The sequence below is a fragment of the Pyrus communis genome, chromosome 11 (assembly GCF_041283825.1).
Source record: "Pyrus communis isolate YQ-2024b chromosome 11, ASM4128382v1, whole genome shotgun sequence".
Classification (NCBI taxonomy): Eukaryota; Viridiplantae; Streptophyta; class Magnoliopsida; order Rosales; family Rosaceae; genus Pyrus; species Pyrus communis.
This window is the reverse complement of record NC_142575.1, coordinates 21,236,856-21,247,332: the sequence shown is the minus strand read 5'-3', so window position 1 is coordinate 21,247,332 and position 10,477 is coordinate 21,236,856. Positions and strand designations below refer to the sequence as shown.

Here is a 10,477-nt window from a genome sequence, read left to right as displayed (position 1 = left end):
TTCCTGATAACCAAGCCAACATCAGTGGCCAACGCACTATGCTGCTCATTTATTGCAGTCGCACGGTGTTGAGGATCCCACGTAATGGTGATCTTCTCAGTTATGGTGCGAGTGGTCTATGTCGTCTTAAGTAGTTTGCAAGGGCCCCTGGTTTTTTTTTTTTTTTTTTTTGACCTACCAAATAAATAAAGTAAACATTAGACGAATTCTAGTTTCTGCTGAAAATTCAGCAGAACGTCCCCTAAAACTATAACATACACAAACAACACATCCACCCAACAATTCAAACAATTTATACCAATTGGGGACGTTAAAACAAAATTTACAACTTGTTGATATGACTTCAACTTACTCAGTGCTACTTAACAATAATTAATATAGGTCAAAATCACAATTCAAATTAACTAGCTAGCATGCATGTTATTCTCTGCATAAATTAAAGGTATCAGCTCATCGTTGACAAAGAAAGATGTAAAGCAGGTTGATTGCTATTTAGCTTAGCATATTCAGAAGAATATAACAATCTTTTGCAGCTACATATCAAACTGTTCAAACCAATAAAATCCACACCTATTTTTCTCAGTAAAAGTAGTTGGAAAAATGGTTATATGTGTGTGTGTTCGCGCACACGCATTGGACAAACAATTCAAAATAATACAAATACTCTAGTTGCAACATAGCTTAAGACTGGTAAACATTTGTATCCATTAATGGAGACTATTCTGAATTAATGTTTGCAGTCAATTTGCAAGCCAAAACTTAAGAAAATATTAGAAAGCACATGTGCCACTCGTATATTTGTAAGGAACATATCATTATGGCTATGAATAAAGATGAAACAAGAAGCAAGCTTATCAATGGACAGAGCAAGCTTACCTGTCTAGGACCTTTCTTCATGGACAGAGGAAGCCTCACCAGACGACTGAGCCTTATCAGAACTCCGAGGCCGTCGATGAGTCCGTCAGGTGCTTTGAACAACATGCGTCACCGAAGAAGTCGATGATGCAGGAGGCATAGACACCGTTGGCCCCAAAGGTGTGACCGGAGGGACACCCGCCGTGCCGATATCAGGTGTGGAGGTGGCAGCAGCATTACCTCCTAGATAAGGTGTCTGACTGCCCCTATTAGCTGCCCACCGATTTGATATTAAGTTTGACATCTACAAAAACAATCATGAATCTGTTTAGATATCATCTTATTATATGCATTTTATTTCACATATATAAGGTGAATGAAAACATGCGATAAGAATAAAAAGGAGTATTGCAAGGAACATGTTTATTCATAAAAACAAACAAACAAATTGACCCATCTACAATAATATTCAAATGCATGCCATGACAAAGTTAAAACCAACATAGTTTCAAATCAATAATCTTCAAACACTTTTGGGCATACAACATTTTTATGCACTGAAGAAGATCACTTATAGATGCGATGAAGAACTCAGAAAAAGAGAAAATAGAAGAATCTTGCAATCTTTCTAAAAAATCTCAGAGTTGGTTACAAAGAATATTCTCACCACTATTTATACTAGATACAAATCTTAATGACTAAGCAATCCTTATAACTACCCAACTCACTACATTATGACACATGTAATACATCTACCAATGACCCATGTCATCATCTAAAACCATCCATATCACTCAATACCTTGGTGCGAATTCGAATAAAAATAATGGAAAGAGTATGAGGACATGAACTTATATATCATTTATTTGATTAAGAGGCCAAGAATGAAATTATGAAATTAAGTGTTGAACCCTCAACCATGAGCAAATTACATTTGTGAGGAGAAAGATGCTATTTAGACCCGGAAGTAATAACCATTAGATATTCTAAATTTAAATCTCACGATTGACAAACATACGATTAAAAAGTTGGATTATATCCCTCATGCATATATTGCCAATATGAAATTTAAAGGTATCAGAGAATCCGAATAACCAGCAAAATGTCATTGTCATAGTCATGATTGATCCCTAAGAACATCTGATATGGATTTTAGGTAGCTGATCACAAGGCATATCTTATTAACTTCTTTACGTATATATATGTTATGCTAACAAGAAGTAAGATAGGTTTTTACAAGGGTTGGTTCAGAATTCAGATATAAAATTCTATTCTAGCATGGCTTGTTTTACAAGTCACACCAACAAAAACATGATCCCAAGTTAGGTAAATATGTATTGGAGCACTAAATATTTATCTACATGTACAAACTAAGGGTAATATCATTCAATGTTTTAGACCTAGAAGCCCACAAGGAATAAAAAAATAACTGTCCTAAGGTGAAGCCACAGTGTCTTCTTTATTCTAAAGTTTCCCTATTTATACTCCACCAAACCACCAAAAAGAAAAGCCAAAAAAGCACACTTTCACAAGGTGATCAATATCTTGTTCTATAAACTCATGGAGGCAACACCATATGTTAAATAAATATCAGGATCAGAACTTGACATTAACATATATAAACGTTGTTAAAAACAATGTGATGAATAAACTATGAGCAATCAGCTCTAGAAGGATAACATATAGCAATGCGAAAAAGTAAGCAGGCTTAAGAAGAAAAATAATGGACAATACATGCAATATCCTTCAGTACCAGAAAAGTTGCTCAGTTGCTTGGTAAATTGTTTAACTCCTTTATTAGAGCAATGGTCTCCAATGCCTGTCATGATGAATGAAGCATTAGAATGCAGAAAGAGCGTAAGAATGCAATAGTAAATAATGGTAAAAGAAGAAATGAATTCTTAGTTTCAATGATCTACAAAGTTAATAAAATCCAGGAAAGAACCACTCAAATATATAAAAGGAGACTAAAAGCAGAACTAAAATGGATGATGTTCATAATCCAACCAAAAACACTTGACAACTAATATTAGATTGACCAAATTCAAAGGAAACTAGGTATCTATAAATGTCAAACTTCTTTTCAAACATACAACACAGAACACTTGCACTACTCCAAAATGTTCTTTGTGAGGTCATTCTCACGGGTCAAGATTGAATTAGTACATTAGATTATGCAGAGTTTATTGAATGCACTAGTTAATTGGCTAACATGGAGGTTCTGACAATCATCAAATGAAAAATATATCATACTACCTATGCTTCACAAAAACACATTGGGTTCATTTTCAAACTCAGACAGACTCTCTCTTGAGACACTACTTACCACTTGAATTATAATTTTAGAGGCTGGTTTACATGCCAAATCTTCCTCGTAATTCGAATTAGTCTGCTGCAGTTAGATGAGGCATGCCCAGGCAACCAACAGATATAGTGGTAACCATCCAGCAGTAGTTTTTATTATCTTTTTTGGCTCCACATGCCATTTTGTTTTGTAATTTTCTCAGCAGTTTTTCTTGGTAATTAACTTCAAAAAGAATCCATTTGGTTCATGCTACAGAAAGAAAAAGTCACTTCAAAAAGCAACGCCATACATAAACCTATGAAATAAGATATATGCTTTTGATTCATTATGCAGCTGGTATTTAATTGGTTTACTATGATGAGTGTAAGGTTTTCGATTTGATACTGCTAGATTATAATGGTTCTGTGTAACTGAATTTATTGGACTTGACCATTTTTCTCTTACTTGATTGCTTGTAAGTAGTTACAAAAACCAACCTGTCTTCCTTGCTTTGACATGAATATTTTATCCAAAACTAGATTGTAATGGTATAGCTACATGCACAGAGATTTAACCCTTGTGTTGGACATAAAAAATCCTTTATTTGCACATAAAAGATCCTCAGATTTAACCCTAAGATCCAAATATAAGCAAACTTTATTTGCACATACAAAATCCTTGAAACTACAACCTGGGATGAATGTATAGCTACATGCACGGAGATTTAACCCAGGATTCCCAATTCCAACCCTGAATCCTTAACCCAGGCTTCCTAATTCCAACCCTAAATTCCTAAATGTTGAGATTAGAACAATTCAATATAAAATTTGAGAAAATTGCAATTATAAATAATTGAATTAAGGGAGATGAATTAAGGGAGACTGGGTGCTTACCTAGTAATGTTGTGGCGGTGGGGAGAGGGTGAGGCGTTGGAGTGCGGCAGATGCGATAGGGAGATTAGCAGAGAGACAAAGAAATAGAGAGAGTGTGAGAGAGGGAGAAAGGAGCTTGAGATAGTGATTCTGAGATAGACAGAGTGGGAGAGAGGGAGAGAGGAGCTTGAGAGAATCGGACAAAATCGAGAGAGATTGAGTGAGTTTGAGATAGAGAGAGAGAGAGAGAGAGAGTTAATTAAGGCACCGAATTAAAAACGCGCCCAATTTTGGCACAAAAAATCAAATTTTTACATGTTTGCGTGACGAGGGTGTTTAAACTTTTGTCGTGCCACTAGTTTTTTTTTTTTTTTTTTTTTTTAAACGAATTTTAAAATATTTGCGCAACAAACATTTATAAAACAACGTAGCGCAAATCTATAAATTTAACTTATTTTTTGGTTTAAATAATTAAATAAATTTAAAAAAAATAATAATTTTGTTACAAATTTTAAATGAAACTTTTGTTTGTATACAAAATAAATATCATTCAATACATATCATTACATTTACATCACAATTTTTTATTAATCCTTGTCTAAACTAGAATAAATATCATCATTATCATCAGATTCAAACTCCCATTCCTCCTCATATATAAGCACGTCAACATCATCGTTTGCGCGCTCGGGTGCATAGTATCGCTATAGATCCCCGAGGTCAATCATAATAGAGTTGATTAGTATTTCGATTTCAGGACCTCCGGCTACTTGATACGGTTCTTGTACAATAGTCATATCCCGTAGTGTATATGCACCAATTGTCGTTGAAGTCTCCAATTGTTGGTCAGCAACGTCAACATAATCATCATTGGCAGCAGGCTCTCGGTCCGGGGTATCATACAGCCCTTTGTGTTCAATCTTTTGAACTACTTTCCGTCCCCTCCCGCCCTTAGGGTCATCTATATAGAAAATTTGTTTCGTCATCGTTGCCAAAATGTAGGCGTCATCGTTATACCAACATCTGTTAATGTTGACTGATAGCAAACCATCGTCTCGCTTAACACCTCCAACTCGACGTGGGTTTATATCAAACTAGTGACACTTTAACAGGATAACTTGACACCGGTCTTTGTAAAGCAATTGCACAACCCTTGTTAGTTTTCCATAGAAATCAATGTCTGCAATGTCACCCCCATATCTTGAGGCTGATAACTCATACATTTCATACATTTATACCATCCATTCCTAGTCCCTTTGTGATATTTTTGAGTTAAACTAGTTGTATTTTACCCTCTTTTGTGTTAGTGTGCAGCTAATCGTATTTTAGAGCTCAGTTGAGGACAAATAAGGCAAAATGGTGCTAAAAATGGAGAATTGAATAAGGATGTTGATGTACACAAAGAATTAAAAGTGGAAACTAAATATGGTGATGAATATGGCTCTTTATAAGACCAATAATAGCAAAAAAAACATGGGAATTAAATGCCCAATTACTGGGATGTATTGGCAATCTGTAACAGCTCTTTAACATCATAAAACCTAGCCTTTCAGCCACCATACACCTTTTATTTTGAGCAAATTTCACAACTTCATTCACTATTTTTCCCTCTTTTCATCCACACTCAAAACTCCACCCATTCTATACTCTCCAACATCATCGAAGACTCATCTCGACAGGCTGTTCTCGGAGAAGTTCAACATCAGAATTGCTTCAAGGGTTTCCTCTTTCTTTGATTTATTTTCACTCATGTTGTGTATTTCCAATTTCATCTTTGTGAACATGATGTGTAACTAAATTCATAGCTAGGGATTTCGATGTAGCCTAGCACAATTGATCCATGTTTTTATGTTAAAATATTCAATTCATCAATCTGTCTCTTGTTTCATTCACTGAATCTTTTGTTAAATTTGTTTGTTAATTTTAATGATTGATCACCATTAGGATTTCTTACAGATCATTTGATCAAGATTATAGTAAACATCATGCTTAATCTTGGTAGACATGTGAATAAATGAAGAGAATGTTATGCAAACATCCTGCTATGTATTTCTTTTGGTTCTTTAACGTTTAATTGCATGCTAAAGACTTTTAATTTGGAATCGAAGTTGAACATCCCAATTAGGTTGTAGATTAAGAGAATTTGATCAAGACATACATCATATGGCTGATCATATATATGTAAAACGAACTCTAGAAACAGGTTGGTAATTGAATACGATTTAACTTTATGAACATGGAATTGGTTTTGTAATGGTGAACTCGAAATCCTTAGACCCATCCTCATCGTTTCTCAATCAACATATCATTCGTTGTTACATTTTTCTTGTATTTTTAGTTATTCTCATTAACAGCACACAACCTACATTTAATTTGTTATTTTCATTGTTTAGTTAGGGTTCTTTCAAGGCTAGTAATTTATAGAGGTCTAATCATTCCCTGTGGTTCGACACCCTTACTTGTGCCATTATACTAACCATCTATTGCACTTGGAAGGAACATAACAAAGTTATGGCGCCGTTGCCGGGGACTGATTTCAGCCCCCTATAATTGCTTGTTCTTCAAACCCTATTTATTTTCATTTTCAGTTTAGATTTCTAAATTTCATTTGTGTTCTTTCTATTTCTCAGGTAGTATATGTCCAACAAACTTGCTAAGATAGGCCAAAAACTTGAACGTATAAAGAGCAACACTTTTGAGAACTGTCTATCAACTAATGCTTAAATTAACCGTGAAGACGAGGACGATCAATCTTCTAGATCAGCGAGTGTAGGTGCTTATTCTGAGCACTCTAATTCAGACAGAGAAGAAGAGATAGCTGACAATAATGATGACAATTAAGCTTTGGAGGATTATGCTCAACCGATTATACCAAATTCACCTTCATGCATCTTACTGCCTCTTGAAGCTAGAAATTATTATCTCAAAACTTCACATTTTCACATGCTTCCTTCTTTTTATGGTTTACCTAATGAAGATCCGTTAGCCTATATTAAAGAATTCTATAATGTTGTGAGTGGTTTACCTTTGCAGGGAGTGAATGAAGCAAATCTGAGGATGAGGGTCTTTCCGTACACATTGAAAGATAAGGCTAAGGGTTGGCTAATGACTTTAGCACCTGGTTCGCTCACCACTTGGGATGCCGTAGCTAAGAAATTTTTGGAGAAATTTTTCTCTACTCAAAAGACAGCTACTTTGAGAAAGCAAATCTTCAATTTTGCACAACATGATGGAGAACCTTTCAATGAATGTTGGGAGCGCTTCAAAGGCCTTTTGCTGCAATGTCCACATCATAGGTTACCTCCTTACTTACAAATGCAATTTTTTTATGATGGATTAACCCAAACATGTCAATCTATTGTTGAAAATGCAGCAGGTGGAGCTTTGAAGAAAAAGAATGCTCAAGAGTCATATAACATCTATGAGATGTTGGGATCTAATGCCCAACACAAAGATACAAGAAGTAAACGAGCTGGAGTGTATGAAATGAGTTCTAATAATGATCTTGAATTGCAGGTGGCTAGTTTGGAAAAAGGAGCTTGATTCTGTGCTTAATATGGTGCCCAAGATAGCTAAGGTTAGGTTATCCTACTTATCAATGCTCATCTAGTGAGGCTTATCCCAAATTCGTCCAAGAGCAAGTGAATTTCATGAACTCTTACAATCAAAGGCCAAGGAATGACGCATACTTTAATACATATAACCCTAGTTGGAGAGATCATCCCAACCTCTCATGGAAGAATAACAATCAGTTTCAAAATTTCCAACCAAAGTCTGCCACTACACATGAAGATACGGTCAAATTGCTAGCCTAAAACATCGTTCAATTCCAGCAAACTACCAATAGTACTCTCCAACAACATTCGGCTGCTCTAACCAAAATGGAGACATAATTAGGTCAGATTGCAAATGCTTTGAGTCAAAAAGAGGCCGGAAAGTTTCCGAGCCAACCGGTGGTACTTCAAAGGAACCAAGAGCAGGCCAAAGTAATTACTACACTTAGAAGTGGTAAGGTTATTAATAATGGAGTTGGCAATGAAGTTACTAATGAATCTGATCATGTGAATGCAGGTGCTACTCAAGAAGAGATTGAGAAACCAAATGACAAACCAAGCAATGTTACTTCTTCATTTAAAGCACCAAATCTTCACAAGGCTGAAAAACCTTACACTCATCCCATTCCATTTCTTGGAAGACTTGCCAAAAGCAAGCAAGATAAGTCATTTAAAGAAATTTTTGATATTTTAAGTAAAGTGAATGTTAATTTACCTTTGCTCTATGTCATTAGGAATATGCCAGCGTATGGGAAATCTTCAAGGAGCTGAACAACTATAAAAGAAAGTATGGACCTAATGAGAAAGTGATGGTGTCTGAAAATGTGAATGTTATGCTTCAAAGAAAGCTCCCACCAAAACTTAAGGATCTGGGCAGTTTTTCTATCAATATCACCATTGGAGACAAGCTAGTAAAAAAGGCTATGCTCAATTTGGGTGCTAGCATCAATTTAATGCCCCATTCAGTGTACCTTCAATTAGGTTTGGGGGATTTGAAGGCAACAACTATTTCATTGCAACTTGATGATCAATCAGTGAAATATCCAAGAGGTATAGTGGAAGATATCTTAGTTCAAGTTGACAAACTAATGTCACCTGCTGATTTTGTAGTGTTGGATATGGAAGAAGCTCCTGTACATGATCGTGAGTTACTTATTTTGCTTGGGAAACTCTTTATGGCTACTTCAAAGACTATCATAGACATGCCAAATGGTCTTCTCACCATGGCCGTGCTAGGAAAAACTGTACAATTCAAAGTGTTTGAATCTCTTTCTCACCCTTCTAGTTTACTTGATTGTTGTTCGGTTGATGTGTTTGATTCACTTGTTTTCTCTAAGTTTTTGCAGACACAATCTAATGATCCGTTACAATTTGCTAGTCCTTTAGCAAAACTAAAACTGAAAGCAAACAAAACAAAGAAAAATCTAACCAAACCACTTTCGTTGGCTAAACGATTACATTGAGCATGTGCAACAAGCCTTTAAACCTCTAGGTGTCCCTAGTAGGAGGAGTTGTGTCTCATGAGGGATTACAACGATGACGCCCACAAACATCTATAGACTCGACAAATAAATTGGTTAAAACTCACTTGAAACAAACTAATAAGAACCAATAAATGCTTAGTCATACCATCAAACAAAACACTGCCACTTCAAAGAATCATATCATGTGTGTAGAGTAAAAGTATTACTCCATGACTCATGACTTCAAAAGCACCATACTCAAATGCCAAAGATAGAATTCGCTTTAACTCTAATTCTCTCATATTGTCACTCAAATTTTCACTTAGATCCTAAAGTTTTGTCTCTCATCAAACATATATGAGTGAAGTTATTTAAAAGGAATCAAAATTCTCACATATGAAATATGAAATAACAGCATAATTTTCTTGAACAAATCTTATGAAAGGAATCAAATACTAAGAATATGGATAACACACATACTTACCAACACCCATGAATATATCCCCAAATATCAGCTAGGTCTTTCACAAGGTTGTAATGTAAGGCTTAGGCTAGGGCTAGGAAAGAATGGATAGGAAATACTAGAGCTTCGGACATACCAAAGTGTCTTTGTTGTTAAACTAGCAAGCTCTGGTCCTGAATTGATCTTCGTTGTTTGTTCTTGGCGTCCAAGACACACATGCGATAGTGACGGATTTGGAAATTGCATCTTCTTTATTCATTTTTTTTTTTTAGCAAACTTTTTTCTTTCTTGTCTTGCAATTCCAGCACATGTTACCTCGGTACACGCCACATTCTTGATATAGAGCTCTATCTATCTTTGTCTTCATCACTTTGGTATTCCCCAAACTATAAGGTATGGCTGTAATGGGCTAAGATAGGTAGAGTTTGGTGTGGGTGATGAAAGAACTAGGCTAATAGTGTTTGGCTGCAACAAGAGTGAATGGAGCACACAAAGGGATGGGAATTAGGCCTTTTAGTGGTTAAAACATGCATAGCCTAACATCTTCTCAATGAGTTCATTCATAGTTGATAATAAGCACATGGTATCTTTAACATAGGATTATTCTTAGCATTCAATCAAAGAGAAATAATGAGATCATTTGAAATGAAATTGAAAGAAAAAGATAGGAGCTGAAACACTTTAAACCCTCTCAAAGAAGCAAATAGGCTCAAAATAACTCACTAGGGTAGTCTCCACTATTCTTCTTCAATAATTTGAGTTTGACACTTTAATCACCATAATTCAAGAGTAATAACTTTGTGAACTACAAAAATTATGATATGGAACTTTTCATGACAGCATCATAGTCAGATTGTATACACAGCCATCATATACATTCACATTAGTAAGCAAAAGCAAACTTTAACCAAAATGCAAAAGCAAAAGAAAATTTTCAATTTCTAGAGGTCGAAAAATTTGCCTTCATCCACGTTTGCACAACGGCC

At 35.4% G+C, this 10,477-nt stretch overlaps 1 non-coding gene across 1 annotated transcript; it reads right to left on the bottom strand.

Annotated features, from left to right (window-relative positions):
- Window positions 1-7,203: 7,203 nt before the first annotated feature.
- On the bottom strand, window positions 7,204-7,310 carry LOC137743953 (small nucleolar RNA R71). The gene has a single exon (XR_011069559.1). It is a non-coding gene; the product is annotated as a small nucleolar RNA R71 (small nucleolar RNA).
- Between the last annotated feature and the right edge of the window lie 3,167 nt (window positions 7,311-10,477).